The sequence below is a fragment of the Lissotriton vulgaris genome, chromosome 1_2 (assembly GCF_964263255.1).
Source record: "Lissotriton vulgaris chromosome 1_2, aLisVul1.2, whole genome shotgun sequence".
Classification (NCBI taxonomy): Eukaryota; Metazoa; Chordata; class Amphibia; order Caudata; family Salamandridae; genus Lissotriton; species Lissotriton vulgaris.
In genome coordinates this window covers 130851385-130878452 of record NC_141686.1, presented here as the reverse complement: position 1 = coordinate 130878452, position 27068 = coordinate 130851385, and the positions used below count along the sequence as shown (strand labels likewise).

Here is a 27068-nt window from a genome sequence, read left to right as displayed (position 1 = left end):
TATTGCATGTGTTATGATAATACATATTATTATCATTATTACTATTATTATTATTACCATTGTTGACACATTTATTGTTACAATTATTATTGTTATCATTAATATCATGAGTAGTAATATTATCATTATTGTAGCTATTGCTGGTGTTCATTATTATGATGATTATTATTAGTGGTAGTAGTAGCAGCGGTAGTAGTAGTAGTAGTATTCTTATTGTTATCATTATTATATCCATTTATTGGGTTATTATTATTATTATTATTATTTTTATTACTATAATTAATATTATTACATTATTTGGGAGTCTTCCACTATTACATAACATAGGCATATCTCTGGTGGCGGCTGGCTTGTACCGAGGTTGGTGAGGCAGCGGTGGTGCACAAAAACTAAAAGAATATTAAATTCACTTACCTTTCAGGAGCAGCGTCCTCCTCCCTTGGGGGTCTTCCAGGAGGTTCCTGATGCAGTAAACCGCACTACACAATCCTAGCACTGCTCTCTCAGCATGAACGCAGCGCCAGGATTGGATAGAGCAGGCTCTCCCATTGCCCCTAGCAGCACTGGAGGCCTGAGCTTTATCTAACCCAGCTGTCTGAGACAGCTAGGCTAGGGAACTTTAAAATGCCCATCTCTGGGTGGCTGTGCCAAGGCGGCCGGCCAAAGAGACATGCATGCTGCCACTCCTGACACTAAGGGGCACATTAGGATGGCGGGCGTCCGGTCGTACAGAGGGACCGCCTGTCATAAGGGCGGGGGTCCCGTGCCTGCTATTAGGATGCGCCCGCCACAGGGGCGCATCAAGCATTCCTGACATTGTGGCGGGCGGTGCACACAGCACCGCCCGCCACAATGCCAGGAAGGCATGTTGTGGACTTCCATGCACAACATGGCAGGCACCGTGCTGTGCCTGCCAGGTTGTGCATGGAACTGCTGGGGGGTACCATAAGTACCATAGGTACCCCCATGTGCACCCCCCAACCACACCGGAGTCCCTGGGGGCCCACAGCCTTCTCCCCAAGCAGACTCCGCATGCCGCCACCACGGAAAGGCATTCCCAAAAGCACATTGTAATATGGCTGGCGGTGTCAAACAGACACTGCCACCATTTTGCAGCCTTTTCCGCCTGGTCGCAAGTTGACCGGGGCGGAAATGCGGCGGACGGTCTTTCCGTCCGCCGCGGCCCCCCAAATAATAATAATATGGCGGGGTCTTTTGTACAGGGATGCCGGGCGGATTGCCTCCGTCGGGCCGGCGGGGACTACCGCCGGCCTGGCGGGGGCAATCCGCCCTTCATCCTAATGGGTCCCTTAGTTCGGGACGGGTTGCTGCAAATTAAAATGGTAATAAATAAAACTTTATTGCCATTTTTTTTCCAGCTCTGGGGCTTGTGGAGCGACGCTTCTCTGCTCAAATGGAGGAACCGCCCGGCACCCCTGCATATCTCTTCCGCAAGTGGCTGCTGACAAGTGGCATAAACTGCAGGACAGATGGTCCAATACCAACAGGGGTACTATGTCTTCCTTCGTTCTCAGGTTGTTTTATTGAGCACTATTGAAGTGTTCAGAAACGCTGAACTATGCGGGACAGAGCGCCACAATAAGAAATTATGTGCGGAGGAAGGAGATGGTTAACCCGTCTGCTGCAGAACAAAGAGGCTCCGTTCCATTCACAGCTTCCTTACTTGACCGCATTGTGTGATACTAGGCACATGTCTGACTTTCCCTCATACCTCTGCCATAAGTAAAAACACTTACAAGACGTTTGATATACAATCCTAGAATGTTTAGAAATGGAGAACTCTGGAGGGAAAGAGATTTGTGTTCGAAATATATTCTTTTTTGTTTGTTTTTATGTTACTCCCTGTAGGTGGCACATGATGTGGCTCCCATCCCTGGAAGCTCTGGTCAGCAGTGTGCAAATCTGTGTCAGAAAACTGTGACCAAGCCGGTCATACGCGGCACCTCACAAGACGGACTGACCAATTTCAGGTACAAAACCAAGGCCGAACAGGCGTCATATGCATGTGAAAAGGGGTATCATCCGATTCTCACAATTGGGGTTCCTTTTTATTAATTTGTTTGTCATTTTGATAAATAGTAAAAACGCAAACCAATTTAGAATGTGGTGCCTTTTCTGTCATCCTAACATTTAATTTACAAACAAAATTATTGATACTGCAGAAAATGTAAGCAAATGTAATTATTTACTCACCTCACACAACGCACACAGGCATCTTTAATTAAGGTAAAGCTGAAAATTGAGTAGGATAGAAGGTGTTGGATTTAAAATCTGACGGCTTCCCTACTGTCTGCACAGACTGAAGTTGGAATAGGAAATTATACTATTCCAACATCCAGCGCCTCCCTCCGCAAGTCGTTGTTATGACTTGCGTGGTAATGGCATGCGTTGTTACAACGCCGTCGTGGTAACAAGTGCATTGTAAAAAGATGCGGGGTGAAAGGCTGCAGGCAATACAGGCATATTCGTACAGCAGCCATCTTTTAATGTTTTATTGAAACAAAAGCTAATTAATTTAAAAATATCCGCTAAGTATGAGCTCACATTCAAGACAGCCATCTTAGAATGAGTTTTCTCAAAGTATAAGAAGATTAATTTAAAGTCCACTACAGGTGCTCACACTTGCTTTGGAGCAGTCTTTGAATGATTTTCTTTGAAGAAAAGAAAAATCATTTAAAGAAGGCCATGCCTGTGTGCACACGTACAGAAGTCATCTACGGACAAAACAAGCATTAGCAAAGCCAGTAGATTTCAAAGACTAGACCTACTGGCTTTGCCATTTCTTATTTTTTTCTTTACCAAGTAAGTAGTTTGCAGAACTCCAGTAAGCAGGGATTCACGTCACGGTAGACAACACTACCACAATTGGCTTAATATTTTCTTTATGCGAAGTCTGAGGTATTAGGTAGCTATGAGAAGGTAGCACCTTTTACGGCTGTCTGAGGTGCTTCTTCAAGAGAGATTATAAGGATTGATTATGCATAGAGTCTATGTTCTCTCTCAGACCCCGAGAAGAGCTGATCTACAGAAACGTGGTTGATTTTTTGGGTCTAGACACTCAACTTTCTCTTTCAACTGGCTTTCGCTGCCTTCTTCCCACCAATCCCTTTCACCCACGCAGATGCCAATGATTGAATGGGCAGAAATACAGAACTCTGTTCTAAAGCCTATGTCTCTAAGCACCTACATAGGCATACTCATCTAGGGGATTAAAGACTCAACTTTCTCTAAAACTCCTAAAGGTGACCCATCCTCAGCAGATTAAAGATACTTTCAATAGTCCAAAAAGTCAGTTCCTTATTTATATATTTATTTCTCTTTGTCTTTTCTCGTCATACATCAGAGAATTCTTCATGAGTATTCATCAAATTCACATCAACGTAGCCAATGGAAAAAAGCAATGCCAACACGTGTTTCGTCATGGGGCACAATCTCCCAAATGACTTCTTCAGGGCATATAGATCAGAAGCTTCGATAGTATATATATTTTCAAATCCAAAGATCAATAGTTTTCCAAATACAAGATAAGTACTGCATCCATTCCTTTTATTGAATTTCTTCATATGAGTAGTAATTAAGTTGATATTCTCGGAGAGTACTCCATGCTGCATCAAATGGGGTCCATTTTGCATGCAGCGTGGAGAGTACTCCATGCTGCATCAAAGGGGGTCTATTTTGGACCCCATTTGATGCAGCATGGAGTACTCTCCGAGAATATCAACTTAATTACTACTCATATGAAAAAATTCAATAAAAGGAATGGATGCAGTACTTATCTTGTATTTGGAAAACTATTGATCTTTGGATTTGAAAATATATATACTATCGAAGCTTCTGATCTATATGCCCTGAAGAAGTCATTTGGGAGATTGTGCCCCATGACGAAACACGTGTTGGCATTGCTTTTTTCCATTGGCTACGTTGATGTGAATTTGATGAATACTCATGAAGAATTCTCTGATGTATGACGAGAAAAGACAAAGAGAAATAAATATATAAATAAGGAACTGACTTTTTGGACTATTGAAAGTATCTTTAATTTTCTAAAGACCTTATGGAGATTTCTTGTGCTCGGGAACTTCTTACCTTTTGCCTTTGAATCCTCTGATTCCACAGAGGATTGCCTTGGGATCGCTGGTGGCCGCTTTCCCCTGTTCCCTTGAGCCATCTCACTTGGAGAATACTATATTAGTTGCAAGTGCGCATACTTTACCCAGCCACCTTTTTGTCCTGTATTCCATCCTCAGCAGAGTCAAAGGTCAAAGGGTTGAATGTGTAAATTGAAACTTAAAAAAGAGAAGGAAGACTCTGTATGGATAAATTTAAGGGAAGCTGTACTGCATGGTAAGGCCAGAGAATTCTGGTCTACAGTTGGTAAGGGATGTGGTGCTAGAACTAGTCCTCTTCCCATCCCTATTTCTGAAGAGGTATGGGCCTCTTTCATTTTGAAGCTATATGCTGGGAATGACACACTGGTTGAAGATAGTGAGCTTCTTCAAACATATGATGGTCCTATTAACTTCCCAACAGAGAAAACCATAGAAATGGCCATAAAGAACATGCGCTCCTCCGGAGCAATGGGACCTGATGAGCTACCTATGACGGTTCTGAAGCAGGAGTCCTCTTTATGGAGTAAGATACTCTATCCATAGTTTAGATCGTGCTTTGTCACTAAAATGGTTCCTGCTTCTTGGAGGGGTAGTATATTGATCCCAATTTTTAAGAAGGGAGCTAGGGACAATCCCATGAATTACCGTCTGATAGCTCTCCTCGACTCGATCGGAAAGGTTTTTGCAAAATGTATTTTAACATTACTTAACGAAATGGGTTGAAGAGAATAACATCTTACCATTAGAACAAACTGGTTTCCGTAAGGGTCACGGTACATTAGATAATCTCACCGCCCTACAGGTGATCACGGACAAATACACACATGTCCTTGGGGGGGTGGTGTATGCTGCGTTTATTGATTTCTCCACAGCGTTCGACAAAGTAGATCATCGTACGCTGTGGAGAAAATTAGCAGCATTAGGTTTACCATCTTACTTATTGGATCTGGTACGTGCCCTTCACACGGATACTTGGTGTCGTGTTCTACAAGGCGGAGAAAGGGGCCTTTCGCAATTAATTCCATCTTTGAACGGCCTTAAACAAGGTTGCCTCTTGGCTCCATTGTTGTTTTCCCTGTATACTGTAGATCTCCCTGCCTCCTTGTCGGCTTGTGTGGGCATAGCTCCGGTGGTGGGGGGGTCCCCTATCTCTTGTCTAATGTATGCAGACGATATCCTCGTCCTAAATTTAACACCTAAGGGCCTGGCTAATCGTCTGCAGGCCTTACATGCATTCGCTGACTCTCATTTTATGAAGATTAACACATCTAAAAGTAAAATTATGTGTATTGCAGGGAAAAAGAAGTGTTGTTCCGAAAACTTTGGTTGGTCCATAGGCAGCCAGAAAGTAGAGGTTGTCAAATCCTATATTTTTTTGGGTAAAATAATTGCGGCCAATTTGAGTGAGAAGCCCCATATCGAGCATAGTACACGTAAAGCCCTCGCTCATGGCAAAGGTTTGAATTCCCTTTATCTCGCCACTGGTAAAAGACACTTTTCCTGTCTTCTTGAGGTGTATAGGGCAAAGATTCCTGCTACGATACTATATGGAATAGAACTTGTAGAGCTAAAGCACTGGGGTTTCTGTCACACAATTGAAGGGAAGCTCCTAAGATCCTTATCTACCCTCAACACCGCGTGCTCCCTGGCCACATGTAGGCTCGACTTTGGCCTCAGGAGCAGCTGGGTTCAGGGACTATGTGCTCTGGAAAGATGGGTGGCATGTTTGGCCAGAGCAGAACCGAGATCGCTGAGAGCTCTTCTCAAAGGAGAATTGTTGGGCAACTTTAAAGAGTTCTCCCGAATAGTAAGGAACTTCAGAAGAGCTGTGTCACTTCTAGAGTTAGATGAAAGTATTTTATTCCTACATTCGCCGGCTCAGCTAAAAACTTTGCTGAAACAGGCATCGTGGGAACTCTGTTTTAAAACAGATAAGAATGGATTACAAGAAAAGGGGGGTTGTGATCTCCTTCTTAAATCTTATTCTATGAAGTTTGCCCAACCCTATGCCACATGGAATATTCCACATGGTGTCCGAAGATTATGGTTTCTTTTAAGATATGATCTATTGCCCCTAAATTTACTCTTATCCAAATAGTATGGATCCTCTCCGATGTGTAATCTCTGTAGTAGGAGTGTTCAGGATCGAATTCATGTGCTGCTGATATGCCCTGCACTCCGCTTATTGCGGTTGAAATGGTTAAAGCCAATATGTCTCCAACTAGGCATTTCCAATGTAAATATCTTCCTGCAAGCTTTGTATTGCCCCCCAAATGAAATGTTTTGCTTCCACATTTTTAATTTTTTTTAAGGTTTTTTAGCTATTTATTAAGGAGAGATGGAGGTGTCTGGTGCTGATGATTTTTGTCTATTGTCAATCAATGCAGTTAGTTTTGTGATTATTGTATTGAATTTCTTTTTTTGTATGTAATGTCTATTGTGTATTTTATGTGGCCCTCGTTGAGAGCCAAAACATAATAAAATAAAATTGAAATTGAAATTGCAAAGATACTCAAGTCTTTTGTCATTCCTGAGAGGATGATCCTCTTGAGAGAGGCTAAATCATGAATGGGCTAATACATTAAATTGTCCATCCAAAGCCTTCATTTTTTGCCTCCACCAGAGAAGTAAGGTCAGTGGTGTCCTTGGTATAGGAGGAAGTCGTTCGTGTATCCTTTAAAACGGGGTGTTCTACGTTCTTCTCCTATTTCTGCACCTGGTTAATTCACATTCAAGTTTAGTAGTAAAAGTAAATACGAGTTAGCATTGCAATGCTATTTATTTACTGATATATTGGTTTGTTGTGTTGTATAGCAGGGACTCCGCCATACAGTTATGTCTAGTAATTGTCAATATTCTGCAGCCATATTGTCTTTTTCTCTCTATTGTGGGGATCACCAGAGAGCTGGAGTGGCACTGAGATGATTCTCGCAAGTTAACAACTGTGTGGGTGTAGAGAGGACTCAAATGATGCCATGCCTGCTCATGTGAAAAATGTTTAGTAGAGAACAAGTTATTCTCACAATGCATTCTTCAGGTAAGCAGCACAATCACTCATGCTTCAGACCAACATACTAACAATAACAACTCTCCCTTCACCTTAGCCTCTAAGCAATTTCGCACCCCAAAATATCTGGCACCCTTTTCATATCAACAAGATAACTTTTTAACCAACGTTATCAATCAATCAACTTTATTGTGTCAGCCTGCCATGGACAGACCATACAAAATACACACTTTAATATTTAATACAATGCTTCAATAATTAAGACATAACTTTTAAAATCTAAAGGGCTAATGCTTGACCGTTAGCTGGTTCTAAAATGCTAGTGCTTATAACAATGCATTGTTTGTGGGTTGCCTCAACAACATCAATTGTGGAGCCACATAGACATTTTAAGTATCACCTAACACAGATTAAATCGCTAATGAAGTGCTTCTCGAGATGGCCTTATCACTAAAAAAAATACAATGCCTATCCATTGACCAGCTCGAAAGCAATAGTAATTATAAAAATAAGTGTAAACTAGAAATATAGCAGTAAATTAAAGGGGTTGACATTTTTACCTTGCTTGAAGAAAAGAGAGAGGTGTGGCGAAGCGGCCAGGGCAGCTGACTCCAGAGAGCAGGGTCACCGTTCGACCGCCGGCAGCACCTCAGCTCAGTACCATGTGACTTTAGGCAATAGCTCAATTAATCTCCTTGATGGCCGCCAGCGCCTTGAGAGCCTTAGGGGTGAGTAGTTTGCGCTTCACAAATACCAGATTTGAATTTAGAGGTTGAAATTCCCAGGAACAGGCAGGCCGTATAGGTTTTGGGTGCATGTAGAAGAGAATAAGTTCTGAGACAGAATCTGGGTCCACCTGCAGAAAGAATCTTTGCCATTTAAATCCTGGAGAACTTCCCCTTCACCTGCTTCCTCTTGTCCTCCCGCTTTTATAGGTCCCCTGAAGTGCGTACTTCCACCCTCAATGCATTGACAGAGTCTTTCACCTCCTGCCTCACGGCTGCATGCTCTGCACAATTTAGGGTGACTGGAGGCACACCAAGAGTTCCCAATAATGGTCAACAATAAAAGAAACCTCAAGGTCTGTCACCTCATTTGTGAAGTTCCTCTTCCTCTTGAGTGGGGCAGGCTACATTCTGCAGGATGGGGCAGTACTAAGGTGTCCTGAAAGTCACACTGTCCAAAGAGAAGACAGCAGAGTCTATGTTGTAGGCGGTGTTTATGTGCTTGCTGGGTTAATCTAACCTAGATTTGTGTGATTAAGATCAGGTAAATCATGTTTGCCTGTACATTTCCATTCTGAGTTTTCCGGGGTATAGATCTCTCCGCCTATAAGTGAAGATCTCAAATCTGGATTCAAAGCTACCACTAGTAACTTCATGGTCACAATTTCGTTTGTAAGCGTCTCTGTTGTAAAAGCCCTCACGTAAGGTTGTGCAGGCTCGAATTTCGATCCAGAATTGAGGACTACCATATGGAAGGGGGTCCCTGCCCAAGGGTAGGAAGAAATCAATGTGCGCAAAGATCTATGCAGGTAGATTTCTCTTTGTAAATCAAGCACATTGTGTGGAGAAATCCAAAATAGTAAATCCAACACAAGGGGTGGAAAGTGAGCATTACAAGGCATGACTTGTATTGGCTGGAGGGACTCCCCTTCCATGGGGCGTAGCAGACACTTGCATACCTCGTAGGGTGGGGAGGGGGCACACTCTTGGATACATGCAAGGAATTCCCTCAAAATGTGTGTGCCTCGCTAAGGCAGTATTATCTGAGCTGGCCCAGCACTGTTGACAAACAAAATAATGTATTTGTTTCTTCTTCAGTCAGAGTCTGCAAGGCCCCTTTACCAGAGTGGGGTGGGCACTCTCAGAGAATCCCAAAAAGAATCCTTCCACTGATAGATCATTAATCTGGAGGAAATATTTCAAACTAATTACGTAAATAGCATAGTGACTGACTGCAGTAATCCGGTTATTTAAAGTGCCTTCATTCATTTGGACTTTTATAGTCCACAATCCTTTGTGTACTTGGCTCTAGAAGTAAATCAGACAATTGTATGGACAAAACAGGCCTAGAGAAACCTAGTGTGCCAGTTTTGAGTATCGTTTTTTTTCTCCAAAAGCCTTCCTGTGAATAACTCTGATAAGTAAAAACAAAACTTAATGCAATGGTCAGATCCACAGGCCATTTGCTAGCTAGTACATTTACATGATCTCTTTCTGATGGTTTGAAAAAAATCAATTCTCTGCTCTTTTGATACTTGTCTATGATAAAAGCTCTTTATGTATTGCCACTACTATCAATCCTGTTTCGTTTGATGTTTTTTGCACGAGAGAACAGCTTCTAGTTTGGGAAATATTTTAAAGACTCTGGGCCCGATCCACAGAATGAACTTAAGACTCAATCCTAAACTTACTACTATTTGGGTATTCACAGAATGCACTTACTACTTTTGACATTCACAGAATGAACTTACTACTTTTGGTATTCACAGAAGTTAGGATTTTATCTTAAGTTTGTCTTAAGACTAATTTAAGACAGACTTAAGACAAAATCCTAACTTCTGTGAATACCAAAAGTAGTAAGTTCATTCTGTGAATGCCAAAAGCAGTAAGTGCATTCTGTGAATACCAAAATAGTAGTAAATTTAGGATTGAGTCTTAAGTTCATTCTGTGAATCGAGCTTCCCTGTTTCCAGTCATCAGTTCTATGTCCTTGCATTGTGCAACTATGTTGGGCATTTTATGAGGGTGAATTTGTTTGTTTGAGGCTTTTTCGTAACTCAAGTTCTTTCTTAGGATGTTTCACTTCCTTGATATTTTCCGTCTTCAACATATTTTTGCGCAGCACAGGCTCATTACATTTCGTGGACTCTTCAGAGTAGCTTGGTTTACACTATTATTCGCAGATTGCAGGATTTTACAATGAAATGAGCTCTGAGTGTCAGGTGTTGGGACCTTCGCCCTTGCCAGTTTAACTTAGATTGGTTGGAATTTGGGCACTCCCAAATGAGGGTGTTTGTGCGATTGTTTATATGTGAGAAAGAGCATGTATGTCAAGGTGCATGTCAGTTTGTCAGAGACATGAGTGTATATGTGGATAGAGAGTGCCCTCTTCACTTTTAAACCTAACATCTTCTTCTGAAACGTTAGAAGAGCTACGTCCAGAAAGATATTTTTGGGCAATATTTTCCGAATTATGTCCTGTAATCTGGTTAACTGCTAGGATTAGGTTGCACAGCATCTAGCAGAGGAGTGTACAGTAACTTGGATTTGTAGTATCAGATATGGTATGTTACCACAACAACTCATCCATTACCACAACAAGAGTTAACATGCATTTTTTACAATGAATGGTTGTTTTCAATGCATGCATTTACAACACATGCATTTACTACAAATTAGAAAGGTATCTAGTAATATGATAAGTTGCAGGGATGGGTAAAGGTCATGGTGGGAAGTTCTTTTTTTTGAAGGTTTAGGGGTGGGTAGAGGTAAACCAAGGTATGAGGGTTTTAGGGATTTTAGAGGTAAAGGAGGTTAGTGGTTTATATGGTTGGGTTCAGCAGTGGAAATAGGTTAAGAGAGGTGAGGTTTTTTTTATTTAGGATTTAGGAGTGGTAAGGGAGGTAATGGATTTCTTAGAATTCAGGGGGGGTAGAGGTAAAGTTGGGATGAGTTTAAAAAATATGTTTTAGAGTCTTCCCGCAACAGAAAAAGGAGGCTTTATTCATCAGTCCGCTTGACCTCTACGTCTGCTTTCAGTGCGCTTCAACTCTGTTTTGTCAGCTTCAGGAGGCAGAATTGCCAGGTTCAGTTACAGGAATGAGACCTTAAAAGAGGATGGGAACAGTCAAATTGTAGTCAAATTGTTACACCAATTTATGGTTGAGTAACTCGTCACACCGCACTATATATGTTTAGTCTTCACCTTTTTGTGGATAGATTTGATATGAATCTGTACATTCCAAACAAAAGTGTTCCATTATTTAAGCATCAGTAAAGAGCATATGCACTTACCTCCCAACTTTCATTTTTTTAAATAAAAGCATTATAATATAAATATAAACATAATGTGATACACAGCATGCTGAACCACATGCATAACTGTTCTCTTCGATGCTAACTGTACCACAGAAACTCCCACTGATGCCACCTGCCTGGATTTAGGCCCCTCAGATTCGCAAGGAATGTAGAAGGGCTTCGTCCGCTGGAAGACATGTCTTCTATGAGGAGAAACAAAAAGTCTGTATTTGCACTGCGGGTTCCATTCCTCATGTTCATAATTCTATGCTATGTAGAATTAATTACACAATGCGTCACATGACGTTCCCAGAAATTCTCCCGAGAGCTTGCTTCTGGCGTAGCTTTTGGAGTGCGCTACTGGGAAAGTTTCTGATTTGAAAAAGGGTAGAACTCCTTTCGAGCACCGAGTAAAATCGCCGCCGGGACTTTTTCTTTTCCCTACTGCACTTTCGCCATTAGTTACCCTCTCCAGCACTCTCTTCTCAGCTACTCATCAGTCCAGCCACTACGAGCAACCCATTAAAATTAGATATAAAAATAGCTGGCGTTTCCTAGAAACAACCTCTCCGCCAGCCATGGCTGTCCCTGTCATCACCTTTAAGGCGCCCACAGGTTGCTCATTTCTCGGCTGCGCCATTCACCTTTCCGAGTCGGGCTCCATTTTGGGGCGAAGGCCCGGCCTGGCTTCATTTCTTTATTGTTGCGTTTTACGGTGCTTGGGTGGCTGCGGCAAAGCCTCGGCAGAGATTAATTACCGAGGCTGGATCTTGATTTTCTCCTCAGAGGACGGGCGCGCGCTGAGCGGCTCGCTCCCACAGAGCGGCGCGTGGCCGCCTCCCCTAATTAATCCTCGGCGGCGGCGGCCTGATCACTGGTGCTGCTAAACTAGTGTTAATACGAAGCAAAGAGTGCCCGCTGAGACATGCGGAAAAGTGAAACAGGAGTCAATCATCAGAATAAAAGCACAGTCCTGCAATTGCGATATTGGCAAAAAAAAATACACAAATTCACTGAATAAAAAATTAAACCAAATTCCAACTAATTTCCCTTTTGAAAGCAACAGCTGCCTAGAATTTATTTGCATCTTCAATACCCCATGTCCTAAAATAATGCACTTTTGGTATATCATTCATAGGGCTCCCGGTTTTAGGGTATTTATTTCTTTGACATTTCCGTCTGTATTTATCAATATTTATTTTTTGCTAATTTTATCTGTTATTATCCATATTTTTTAGGGATTTTATGGGAAAAATGAAGCTGAAATTAGTATAATTCCACGTTTATTTAACCAATAAATATGCACTCATGCTTGAATGCCTGCCAGATTTCAGTGATATGAACAACCGGAGAAGAAAAATCAATGCACTTATATGAAAATATGCACATTTCAGTTTCAACCTTGGACATATTGGTGTTAAAGCCTTTATACTAACTATATTTTGTAAGCCCCTCACCTATCAAGTCACACAGCTATTGACCTGGCAGTCATTGCAGACAGTATTTAGAATTACTCAAAAAGCATCTCAATTGCAGTTTTTATCGACATTTAAAAATAAATACAGACAAGAAAATGAATGTTTTCTGTCTGTATTTAAAAACAATAAGTAAAAACGGAAAACAGGGAGCCTAATCATTCACCACCAGCAAACCACTGTGTCAGCAATCAGACCCATGAGACAATGCAGTGAAATATTCAGCCTTAATACCTCTCAGCAGTAAGTATTAATCTTTCTTCACCCCATCCATCGGTGGGACTTGTTTAGTGCATATCTCCATAGTCAGGGCAATGCACCGGTACCTCTCACCAGCAAATATTATGAAGCCACGTTCAGCCCTGTGTACTAATAATTCCAATCATCCTTGGACATTTATGTGCATTAATCACATCACCAAACAATACTGGGCAGTAATTGCCCTTCAATCAATCTCATGCCATAAACACCTCATCAGTAACTACTGAGAGATAATTACCTAGTATTATGGAGTAATCACGAAGCAGTGTATAATAATTAGGCAATGTGCCAGTGTGTGCAGTAATCCACCCATGTAATCAGCCTATCGGTCAATATTCTGTAAGGAGCGTGTCATGAGCCAGTACTGTGCACGGCTATCATCCCCAACAGCTAGTGCTGCTGTGCAGGCATTGCAGAGTATTATTATGTAGTCTAGGCCAGGGTTCTCCATAGTCGGTCCTGGAGGGCTGGATCCATGCCAGGTTTATTTTTTTAGCATATGCCCATTTAAATAAATGTTATCTTTACAAATCTGGCATGTATCCTGTCCACCAGGAGAACCCTGGTCTAGACCATCGGCCAGTTGTGCTCAAAGTTCATCACATATTAAGTTTCAGTTAGCCAATATAACTCACTATTCATAGGGCATTGTTCATTCGTTCCCATTATTCTGAAAAAAATCAGCCATTTCACCCAGTATTCTTTGGTAATCAGTCACTAAACACGAAGTAGGTAGCACAAAGCTATTATTGATCACTAATGCACCCCATTGTACTGTTTTGTGTCATAAGGACTTGGCACACTGCAATGAAAACTTGGGGTTGTGGTTGTGGCGAAATTGGTGTAATCTCGCTATAGAGTGGAGTAGTCGTTCCGTCCCCTGATATTGTAAAATAGTTCCACACTATTTGCAGTGATCACAAAATATAAAATCAACCTCACTACGTAGAATATTGCAGTGTAATAATGACCTGATGCTGTGTTGTGTGCAGAATATGACTGAATATTGTGCATTAGCCACATATTATGTTGTAACTGCCAAACCCATCATCCTGTATTGTGCCATAAACAGCAGTCAGTGTGTGCGCATTATTCTGCCTGTTTTTGGAGTAACCACCAAGTTTGTATAATCTACTGCTATGTATTACATATTAATGTCTTAAGGTGGTTACCAATGAGGCAGAGTTCAGTAGTGAGAAGGTTTTAGGCCATAGCAGCAAGGAAAGGAATAAAGCGCCTACCCATTCAGGCATGATCTATGGCGTAATGCAAATTGAGCCCCCCCCCCCCTGCAAAGTACATGGAAGGGGGCCCTAGGCTGAAGACCTAGTCAGGAGCTCTCAGGCCAGGTGCCTGCCGTCCATGCATAGTGCTTGAGGGGGCCCCTGGAGCTTAGTTCCCCTACACCATAGGTGCTCTGGGGGCTATTGTTAAGCCAATGGGCATAACAAATTCTATGGATGGACATAAGTCTGAAAGATGAGGTATGAAGAGTCCGATAGGCCGTATTGTGAAAGAATTTTGATTGAAGTAAACGGAGACCTTGATTTCGGTAGGTGTGATGAACAAGACATCAAGAACCTGGAACCAGAGGAGAGAAGACATGTAAAAGGAGATGTGGGCATGCTCAGAAATGTTGAACACTAAGCAAACAGCCCAGTGCTGTGTTTAGGGAAGCTGGCTGACAGTGAAGACGGGAAACTTAGCTAAAGTGATTTGTAGGAATCAAGTTTTGAAAGAATGACCATCTGAACAGTCAGCTTCTTTGCAGCAAAGAGAAAAAAGGGAAAATCTTGAGAAGGCAGATAAAGCATAAGGGAGCAATTTTTTTAACTTTGGCGTGACAGAGCGAGGGCTTGCTGAAACCAGAAGCCCATGCTCCAGATCCCTTGGACTGGGATCTGAGGTGGGCCCAGCTCAGCCAGCAATTTCAGGGAGTGCTAGTAGAAGGGTGCTGACTGAGGACTCAAATTTTGGTTTTATCTGTGTTGAACTTTAAAGAGTTCTGGTTCTTCCAAAAGAAAGCAGCAATGAGGAATTTCTTAATGTTTTCATGGCTTGAAGGGGGTTATTCTTCCAAGCAAAGCAAGGTCATGTTTTCATATACAAATGTCATACTTAAGAACCCAAAGGAACAGAAAGGACAAGGCAGAGGTGAGATGTATGCATTGAATGATGGATGTTGCATCCTGGATGAGCAGCAGCGGCCTAATTCTCAACACGGAGAAGACAGAGGTCCACATCCTCTGGCCCTCCCCCTCAGCATGAGACAGCCGCTGATTGCCCACCCCCCTTGGCAGCCCGCCCACAGCAACCGACCATGCCCGGAACCTTGGCATCATACTCGACACCTCCATCTCCATGACCCGACAGGTCAACACCTTCACCGCCACCTGCTCCAACACCCTCCACATCCTTTTCAAGACCTTCAAATGGATCCCTGAATCTAGAAAAACAGTCACCTACGCACTCATAACCAGCAGACTGGACTACGGAAACACCCTCTACGCCAAAATCAATAAACCTCTGCTCTGCAAACTCCAGACCATTCAGAACACCGCCGCCAGACTCTTCCTTGGCATCCCTCGAGAAGAATACATCACCCAACACCTGCAAGACCTCCACTGGCTCCCCATAGAGAAAAGAGTAACCTTCAAGATACTCATGCATGCTTTCAAATGCCTCCACAACACCAGAACCCAATACCTCAATGAGAGAATCTCCTTCCACGTATTCAAGAGACACCTCCAATCCACCGACCTCACCCTTGCCGAAACTCCATGCATCCGCAGAACCAGAACGGGCCGAAGGACCTTCTCCTACATAGCTGCCGAGACGTGGAATGAGCTCCCGGTCGACATCAGACGTGCCCCCTCATTGAACATCTTCAGGAAGAAACTCAAGACCTGATTCTTCGACTGAACGGAGCTGTGTACACCCACCCAGCGCCTTGAGACCGTCATGGGTGAGAAGCGCGCTTTACAATTTCCTGATTGATTGATTACGTTAAATACAGTAGAAATTACAAATGAGCTTGGATCTTTGACGAATGCCCAACGTGATCTCTGAGAAAATGGATCTGAAAGAGGTGAATTGGACAACTTGAAAGTGGTCTTTAAGATAAGTTGTAATCCCCGCCAGAATATCATCTCTGATACCTAGATAGAAAAATGGGACCTTGGAATTTGATGGTCCACCATATTGAATGCCAGGGATTGGTCTAGTAAGGCCAAGGCAGTGGATCATCTTTGGTCTGCCAGCAATCATAGATCCTCCAGTAGGCGGGTTCAGTACTCTTTAGGGGACAAAAGCTTAATTGGTAAGAATTCATAGAATGATGAGAGCTTAAAAAAGGGGAAAGCAGCAGGCTGATTTCTTTCTCAAGTATTTTGATTGGTAGTGGGAGCAGAGAAATAGGTTGATAGTTGCTCTTGACTGCGAGACTTTTTAAAGTAGTGTACCTACTGGAAAAACTCAAGGAGGAGAACTGCCCCTTTGCCTTGTGCTGTCTGGGGTTGGCCTGCATTAGCTGTTTCTGCCAAGGAGAGGAACTGTGTGTGTATCCTGCTTGAGAAGTGTCTCCAAAGGCTTGAAAGTGGAGCCTGCTCCCTGTTCAAGAGGTCTCGGGAACAGCAAAGACCTCACCATCTTTCTGGGCACCATCTCTGGAACTGCTGCTTTCAGTCACCGCAGAAGAAAAAGGCAACCAACTCTGTCACCGAGTCCGTCGCCGGATTCTGTGTTCTAAAGGCCCCGCAGAAGGCACCACCGCACTTCGCACCACATCCTTGGTCTCACCAATGCTACCTGCACCGTGTCCTGTGGGCACTGCACTCTGCACCGCCTCATCTCACCCTGCCTGGACATCACCAACACCATCGCTACCTGACCGGTACATCGGCCAGCTCCATCGCCTGCACCACAACCTGTCAGCACCGCATTGAGCACCGCCTCACCCTGCACCTTAAGCTTTGGGCTCACTGACGCCGACTGGACGATCGTCACGAGCCACTGCCTGCACCTCATCGTAAGGGCACCACACCATGCACCGCTTCCATTTGTTTGCAATGGAACCACAACAGCTGCCCTCTACCGAATCCCTCCAACGTGTCGGCCGCAATGAGAAAGATACTGTTCACACTTCTGTTAACACTTTAGCTGGCCCGTACCGACGCGGTCAGCTGGAACAGTTACACTTTGTTGTTTCAGCTTTGAGGTAGCCCCAGACAGAGCTACCACCTCGGAGGAACTGTGATTTCCAGCTATTTCTGCAATTTAAAGGTTATCTTGCAAAGTAACTATGTTTACAGTATTGTATTGTGGATGTTTTGTCATTCTTGGTCTTATTTTGGTTTAGATAAAGATTAATTATTTTTCTAAACTGGTGTGAAGTCCATTTGTAGTCCTTTTACTGTCATTACTGTATGTGTGCACACATGTTTTACACACTGCCTCTGAGATAAGCCTGTCTGCTCGTGCCAAGCTGCCAAGGGGGTGAGCATGGGTTATTTTAGAAGCATATCCCCCTTACACTGACTTGGAAGAAGGGTCCCTGCTTGCACAATGGTGCAAACCATTGCCAAATAGAGACCCCCATTTCTAATACTACTTTATCAGCTGACTGAACTCAGTCCTGTATCTGGCCCACACTCCATTGAGGCTTGCCTGAGCTTGTGACTTGGACCCGGTCACCGTGACCTGATACTTGCTGTTGGGGATTTTTGCTTCTTAGCATTCCTCACAGAAACATGGATGAACGCCTCCTCAGCCCCCGACATCGCCATAGCCATCCCGGAAGGCTACAAGATCACCCGGAGGGACCGCACCAACCAAACCGGAGGAGGCATCGCCATCGTCCACAAAAACACCATTCGCATCACGACGAACTCCGACGACACCCTCGCCGCCGCCGAGCACCTTCATTTACAGATACACATCGACCGCAAGACCACCCTCAGAGGCACCCTCATCTACAGACCCCCGGGACCACTCACGCAATTCAGCGAAGCCATCGCAGACCTCACCAGTCTGTACGCCCTCACCTCCACAGACTACATCCTCCTAGGGGACCTCAACTTCCACCTGGAGAGCATCAAGGACTGCAACACCACCGCCCTACTGGACAATCTCGCCAACCTCGGACTCAAGCAACTGGTGAACAACCCCACCCATTACGCCGGCCACACGCTCGACCCCATCTTCTCCTCCAGCAAACACATCTCCTTTAGCCACGCAACCGGACTACACTGGACAGACCACAGCTGCATCCACTTCAACTACAGGAGAGCCACGACCCACCACCACCCGCAACAGGTTCCCTGCAGAAGATGGAGCAAGATCACCGCCGACCAGCTCACCACCTCCCTCAGCCAGAACCTCCCGCCAACACAACGGACCCCAAAAAAGCAGCCCGCAACCTCACACAGTGGCTCACCAACTGCGCCGACGAACTCGCACCACTGAAGAATCCGCCCAGCAGACCCAGCAGCAGGAAAGCCTCGTGGTTTACCAACGACCTCAAAAACTCCAAGAAAACCTGCCGCACCCTTGAGAAAGCCTGGCGCCACGACCAGACAGCAGAACGCATGACCGCCCGCATAAAAAAGCCACCCGCGAACACCACCAGCTGATCCGAACTACCAAGAAGACAACATTCAAAAAACGACTGGACAACAACACCCACAACAGCAAGGAACTCTTCAGCATCGTTAAAAAGCTCTCCAACCCCAGCGCCTGCAACAACGACATCACACCCTCGCAAGACCTCTGCGACTCACTCGCCGCTTTCTTCCACCGCAAGATCGCCGACATACACAACAGCTTGGGCACACCGACCATGAACCCGAATGCCACACCTGCGCCCCCCACCACCACCCTCCACACCTGGACCCCGGTCAGCATCGAAGACACCACCCGCTTGATGAACACCATCCACCCCGGCTCCTCTACCGACCCCTGCCCACACCACATCTTCAACAAAGCCGACTCCATCATCGCACCACAACTCCAGAACATCTTCAACAGCACCTTTGCATCCTCCACCTGCCATGAGATTTGGAAACACGCCGAGCTGATCACCCTCCTGAAGAAACTCACTGCGGACCCCACGGACCTCAAGAACTTCCGCCCCATTTCGCTCCTCCCCTTCCCAGCCAAAGTCATCGAGAAGACCGTCAACAGACAACTCTCCGCCTTCCTCAAGACCAACGGATCCCTCGACCCCTCACAGTCCGGCTTCCGAGCAAACAACAGCACCGAGACCGCCCTCATCGCAGCCACCGACGACATCAGGTCCCTGCTCGACAACGGGGAGACTGCGTCCCTCATCCTCCTGGAACTCTCAGCAGCCTTCGACACCGTATGCCACCGCACCCTGATACAGCGCCTCAGCAACACCGGAATCCAAGGAGCGGCCCTGGAATGGACCATCTTGTTCCTCGACGGAAGAACCCAGAGAGTCCGCCTCCCCCGTTCTGCTCCGCGGCCACCAAAGTCATCTGCGGCGTACCACAAGGATCCTCACTCAGCCCCACCCTCTTCAACGTCTACATGAGCCCTCTTGCAGCCATCGCACGCCAACACAACCTCAACATCATCTCATATGCCGACGACACCCAGATGATCCTCTCCCTCACCAACGACCTGCCCCCGCAAAAACCAACCTCCAGGAAGGAATGAAAGACGTCGCGGAAGGGATGAAGACCAGCCGTCTGAAACTGAACTCAGACAAGACGAAAGTCCTCATCCTCGGATCATCTCCCTCCGCCTGGGATGACTCCTGGTGGCCCCCTGCCCTGGGCTGCGCACCAAAGCCAACGGACCACGCACGCAGCCTGGGCTTCATCCTGGACTCATCCCTCACAATGACTAAGCAAGTCAACGCCGTCTCATCATCCTGCTTCAACACCCTGCGCATGCTCCGAAAGATCTTCCGATGGATCCCCGCCGAAACCAGGAAGACGGTCACCCAGGCCCTTGTCACCAGCCGCCTGGACTACGGGAACACCCTCTACGCCAGAATCACAGCCAAACTCCAGAAAAGACTCCAGTGCATTCAGAACGCCTCAGCACGACTCATCCTTGACATCCCACGTCAACGCCACATCTCTGCCCACCTGAAATACCTGCACTGGCTCCCCGTCAACAAGAGGATCACGTTCAGACTCCTCAACCAGGCACACAAGGCTCTCCACAACGCAGGCCCGAAGTACCTCAACAACCGCCTCACATTCTACAAACCCACCCGCCATCTCCGATCCGCCAGCCTCGCCCTCGCCTCCGTTCCACGGAGCCGCAAATCCACCATCGGAGGAAGATCCTTCTCCTACCTGGCAGCCAAGACATGGAACTCCCTCCCCACTCACCTACGGCTGACCCTTGACCATCTCTCCTTCAGGAAACAACTCAAGACCTGGCTGTTCGAGCAGTAGCGACCCCCCCCCCCCCCTCAGCGCCTTGAGACCCTAACGGGTGAGTAGCACGCTATTCAAATGCTGTCGATTGATTGATTGATTAATTTAGGGATTGGTTGTGTTTCACCCCAATACGAATTGTGGTTGTTGCTTTCGTAAGGTATCACCCCCTTCAACCAATAATCCAATTTCTCACATAATGTATCTAAGATGAGAAATAGCCTGAGCCATATGAAGAGAGGTGAATTGTCAAAGCAATGCGGTAGAGGAACCGGACGTAGTTGACAGAGGATTGAACTGACCCAAATGGCTAGGAGACAGAGTTTCAGATTTTAGCAACTTTCTCAAGAAAAATGTAGACGTTGATTTGCACAGCATCTGGCTGGATAGTAGTGGAATTGTTGAGCATTCAAGGTTGGTAAGTGAGTTGACAATTTAGAATGTTTCTAGACGAGTGAGAATAAAGTGTTATCATTCTGCATAGTAGGAATAGTTTGAGGGAGCCATGTCTCACAGTCCTGGCCTGGATGCACAATAGCTTGCTGGCTTTCAGGTACTGGATGATCCAGGGTGTTGAAGGAAGGAGTTGCTTGCTCCTAGGTTTAGATAAAGGTGCACTGTTTCCAAGATCAGAGAAAATCCATATGTTAACACTCAAAAAGTCAGTGGGACGATGAGTGGCAAGCACAAGGATAGAAGGTGTTAAAGTGGATAATTTATTTTAAACTGGATTGGGGGAAGAAGAAGAGGCAGATCATTTAAATAAAGAGGCATTATCCTGGAGCCAGGGAAACTCCACTGTGTAGTTCTCTGACCAAAAGAATGGAAAGAGTGTGCTACAGTAAACCTCATCAGCAGTAAACACAAGGTCTAAAATATGACCAACCTACATGTGTTTCCCAAGATAGCTTGAGTAGGTCCCAGCAGAGCGCAGGTTTCAAGAAGCAATGCAGTATCAGACCAGTGCACAGTTTGGACCCGATTCACAGAACTAACTTAAGACAAAATCCTAAACTTACTACTTTCGGTATTCACAGAAGTTAGGATTTTGTCTTAAGTTTGTCTTAATACAAACTTAAGACAGACTTAAGACAAAATCCTAACTTAAGTCTGTCTTAAGTCTGTCTTAAGACAAACTTAAGACAAAATCCTAATTTCTGTGAATACCAAAGGTAGTAAGTTTAGGATTTTGTCTTAAGTGAGTTCTGTGAATCGGGCCCAGAGTTACTACCCCCCCTTAATTAGCTAGCCATGTTTAATGAGGATATAAGAATATACATGAGGGTGATGAAGCAGAGAATGGTAAGTACATAGTGAACAGGATGACAACACAATAGAATACATACCACTCACCTTACCATCATGGGCCCGATATAATGAAGAATTTTGAGTTTGCAAACAATTTTGTTCACAAAATCACAGGTTTCACCACAGCTGAATGGCTTTTCAGTAGGCATTACGCCCATTGTGTTGAAGCCTTTCTGATTCTCAAAATGGGCTTCCTTACTCACTCCAAATCACAAATAGTAGTGAGTTTGAAAGGAGCACCGCCTCCTATTTCCAATTAGCAATGGTATGTATCAAAGCTGTAACCCATTCACAAAGTAGAAGGCCCACAAGCATCAATGTAAATTGCGGTTGCAAAGAGGCAGCTTTTTAGAATCTGCCCCTTTGTGACCGCAATTTTTGCATTTTGGGATGCATCATCGCAAATGCAAAAATCGCTAATTAGGTCATCGCTAAAATTGCGCTTACTTAAATTGCCATTGCATTTAGGGAATCGCAGTTTGTGATTCCATAAATGCAATGCAACAACCAAAAATAATTTGTGATTTCGCAAATTAGGAAGTGCAAATTACCATTGATTCAAAGTTGATGGTAATGTGCGAGAACTTTGAAAAATGTAAAAAAGTGCACTTTTCAAAGCTTTATGTTGCACACATACATGTCCTCGGGGCATGTGTGTGTGCAACATGTGTTGAAATTGCAATTTTAGGGGTGTGCTTTTGGCACCCTTGCACCCTTGAAATTGCATGTGCAATTTGCGAGTACCTATTTGGTACCTATTTGGTACGCACATATTGCGCATGAAATTCCCATTGATTCCTAAAGGCCTCTAGGAATGAATGGTAATCAATTCTTTATTTGCAAATCGCAAATAAGGAATGTGTAGGAATCGCAAATATTTTTGCGATTCCTACATGCATAAGCATTTTTTGATTCCTAAATCGTGATTTCTTAAAAGTCTCAATTTAGGAATTGCAGATGCACAGTTTGATGCATGTGGCCTGAAGTTTTTCCTTTTAGACAGCTTCCCTTGTGCCAGGTGTCTTGGAGAGAGTAAGCAGGTGTCTCATAGATCACTGCCTACACCCTCTGTATGTCTTTCTAACAGATATACATTTTTTAGGCAGCAATGGCTCCTATAAGGAACACAGGCTTTCCTGTTTGGGATGCAAACACATGGATGATGCTAGTGGTCCAGTCAGTTTATGCTCATCTGTTTTGGCGTGTGTTCTAGTTCTTTGGTTGATTAGGTGACTGTGACTTATTTATTCAGCTATCGATGATGATTTTGGTTTTAAGGGTTAATATGGAACAGAAAGATATTTGTGGAGGGAAGCATCTGCTGTTGCTTCATCTATTGACACATTACTTTTTTATGGCACACTAGATCAGTAGAGTAACATGGGACATAATGTTTTTCCCTGAACTGATGTTAAAAGAACAAATCCACAAATGCCAGAAGCAATAACCGCATTAAAACAATAAACAAAAACATCGACAGACATATTGAGAATATTTTCAGAAAAAGTAAAAGATTTATCAAAAGGTGAGGAAGGAGTAGATGGGCCAAGAAATAGATCAACAGGCAAACAATACGAAATGGCAAAACAACATGTTCTGTCAAGGAAACAGCAAAGGGCCTTGTAACAGGTTACCAGGCAAAGAATAAGAAATGGAAAAAAACATTCAGACACGGAAACAGAAGTGGCCTGTGCAATTTATTAATAGGCAAAGAAAAACATAGAAACAGAACATGTTCTAACAAGGAACACCAATGGGGCGATTTAATGCCCTCAAGATATCAGAGGAAATAGAAAAAACTGGATATTGCCTTTGGAATGAGTAGGCAAAGTAATTTGCTGGGACAGAATATGAAGTGCAAGAAAATTAGATAGTTACTGGGCCCTGTCATCCTCTGCTTAACCCCAATGAAGATTGAAATTGCCTAAAAGGTATTATGTGAATGATTTATAAAGACAGAAGCAGTAACTTCACAAAAGCAGTCCAAAAAACCCATAACACCATTCCCATAAGGCTAATATACCAAGTGTGCCAAGCAATTAAGTAGGGGGAAAAAGAAACAGTGCCTACAAAGAAGAATAAGAGCAGAAAAGATATGACCAAGATAATCTTTAAAAAGTATAGCAATCCTTCAGCAGTCTTGTATCACGATAGATGAGAAAAATTTAAAAAACACAATGCAAATGGGAGTTAAATATGGGAACTAGAACACAAACACCAGGCATGGAAACAAACTTCAGTAATAAAAAAAAATATTGAGCGCGCAAACAGAAAAAGTCCTGAAGATCCTGAGCATTTGCAATGCAGAACAAGCCTTACGCAACAACGAAACACCAGAGCCGCTTCAAATAGATAATATAATCCTAGTGATAGAAAATAGGAGGATCGCTCATTGGATTTCATCGGAATCATCAGCTAACTGGGGCAGTGGAGATGGGGCAGATATATTATTGGGCCGCGCTGTGTTTGCACAGCGTGATGCGATTCGACTCAAATCAACCGATTCTACTTCCGGGGATATATGAAATTGTGACGCATCAACATCCAAGAGGTCAGATTTCTAGAGGCCATCTGAGAATAAGGTGATAGGGGCCTACAAGGGTCAGCAGTCCTCTATTTTACATTTGCATTTGGAAAGTGCCTTCACTGTCAGTGACTAGGGCTACAATGCCAAAATAAAGTTGCTGCAAAGTAGCATCTGGTCTAATCCCCCTGCATGAGAACATGGCGCATTTCAGCTTCCCAACAAGATACTGCACCATACATTACCAGACCTAACACGAATCAACACCAAGATCTCTGACAATCAGGCCTCATGACAGATTGTTCCAATATCTCACTCCGAGCAAGACTCTCCTAGAAAGACGAAAGACTAACCGCACTAGAAAATAGACCTCATCAATACTCATTCAGCTCATAAAAATTTCCTTTACACTCTCAAGTTGCTATCTGAACAGTAAAATAATGTGTATGACTTCACCAAGACGTGATTCAGAGACAATTCAGCAACCATAATTGATGAGCTGACCTAGCCCAGATTTTAAGTACCACTCAAAAACAGAGAAAGAAAGACAGAAGTCCTTACTCACTCTACTGATATCACCTGTACAGAAGTACCTGACATATGCTCATCATTCAAATGTGTTGTAGTCAGGTAAAGACTTAGATCAAACAGTTTACTTATCACAACATTGATTTGCCCTACTTTTAGGGAAGACTTACTTGATCTGGCCTTACACCTGTAGACCAATACACAAAACCATGGGTTATTAGAGACTTGAACTTATCTGTCGCTCAATCCATCATTGAAATCAGCGAGGGAGTATGTAAAAAACCTACAGTCCCTGGGTTTTAGTCAGAGGAGCATCACACTCCGAAGAACATACTTTGGATCTGGTTTTCTCGAACAATATGAAAACTGCAAGCCTTATGGTGCAACCTTACTTATGGTAAGATCATTCACTTATTTCCTCCATCTTTACAATGTCATACCGACTTATTCTTTACACCAAAACATCTCAACTTGTTGTCACCAGAGGCTAAAAAAACATAAAGATTCCAAGTAGTTATACCACACAATAAGAAGAACACAACTGCTTCAGTTGTGTTATGTGTATTTGTGAATCGCAGTATCACCCACGAGGGTATCTTGGTATTTAATACCCAGAAGTTATAATGTGAGCTGAACCAAAACTGACCTGTGCCTTGGAGAATCTGACATCCGACAAATTACAAATGATAAAAACTGGACCAAAAGCCATTAAGGCATGGCTAATGCAGAAGTGGCAAAATTAAACTGAGAATGTCATCAATTGAAATGTTACGGCCACGTATAACTTACTGAGTAGTGATGCAAAATGCGAAGAACGGGCTACCACAAAGCCATCAATACAGCCCAAATGGTGCACATTATTGAACGTTTCAACAAAAATCTGCACCAATAAAAAAGAAATCTTTAATATCCATCAGGAGCCAACCAACCCAGACCCTCTAAAGACACTTTAGCATATCTCATAACATCATTGCATTAATTTCTTGAACTTCCGGATTCCATCTCACTTAACCACGAGCCCTCTACATAACCCTGCCCATCAAAGTCTCTCTATTCTCACTTCAACCGAGCAAAGCAGGCCAGATACCAGCATGAGCACAGAAATTGAAATTATCTGACGTGGCAATGGACCATGCCACATCACCTGAATTAAACCTAAACTCCCACTTCTAGAGTGGACAACATAATCAAACTGAATGCCTTCCTTTCCCTGACCATGCCCTTATAATCTCTCTCCTGAAAAGCACCAGATCTCTCCAACTATTATTCAATCTACCCAAAGAAATCCAAAAGCAGAAGCAATCAAGGCAATTGCGAGACTTTATTTAGTTACAGAGTCACTTATATGACCTTTAATTTGGCTTCAAATCATGCATGGAACATAACCTGTAATTGGAAATGTAACAAGGGAGACCTTCTGACAACCATACATGAAGGCAAGCAGTCTGTCCTTATAGTTATAGATCTCTTAGCTTCATCTGATATTATAGACCACAAATTCTTTCCGAATAAACTTATGAACAGACTGGGGTATGCAATATGGCATTGAAGTGTATGTGCTTCTTTCTCCATGATAAGTACAGATAGGGCAAGCTGAATCTTCAGTGCCAGAGTTGGCATGCTGCATTCCACAGGGGACATCTCTCACCCTTTTCATCAACATTTGCCTGCTCTTGCTCACTGATATAGTGGATAGTCTAATTCCAAATATTTCCATGGCCCATCATCCCCTCTTCCAGCCCAATCAGTGCATAATCTGGGAGTGAAATTTGATTCTCAACTCTGCTTCAAACTACAAATTCAAAATGTCACCTCAACTTGTTTTGGCATGTTAAAAACCCTATGTAAAATCATCCCATTTTTGGCTTTTCCTGCTAAGAAGACAGTTAATCACGCTTTGATTACCTCTACTCAGACGCTTTATATCTAAGGGGACCTAAAGCTCTGGTTGGGAGACGCCAGCTTATTCAAAACGCAGCAGTAAGGCTACCACTCAGAATTCCTAGACATTGCTCAATGTCGACCAGACTCAAAGGTCCTTTTGATAGAGTCAGGATTTTAGCACCTAGAAGCTCTCTGTTGGAGCATATGTTGTGATCTAAAAATATATTTCAATTTAAATTTGTGTGCATTGATTAAACCCAAATTCATTTTCATCTAAACAATGAATCGGGGATCCAGAAAGTCATTGTGAAAGCCTTAAACACACATCCCATTGGATGCATAAAATGTTGTCAGAATGAAAGAAATGGCCCACAAACCTTGGCACCCTCCATACACTTCATAAACATAAGAAAAGTGGTGCCGGACTTTAAAACATGCTGTTACGCCAGCCAGCTTCAATGGATGGCATATCGGCTAGCAGGCAGGAATCTCCGTGAAGTAGGAATGACACAAGGGA

At 43.7% G+C, this 27068-nt stretch overlaps 1 protein-coding gene across 3 annotated transcripts in view; it reads left to right on the top strand.

The window, feature by feature from the left end:
- The window catches only part of CHRM2 (cholinergic receptor muscarinic 2), a 542609-nt gene that overhangs the window by 379380 nt on the left and 136161 nt on the right, over positions 1-27068 (top strand). Inside the window, exon 3 of one of the 3 annotated variants that reach the window (XM_086952976.1) lies at positions 1870-1991. The exons of the other annotated variants lie outside the window; for them this stretch is intronic. The gene's annotated coding sequence lies outside the window, so the exon portion shown is untranslated. The remainder of the gene's footprint in view (positions 1-1869; positions 1992-27068) is intronic. 3 annotated transcript variants of the gene reach the window in all.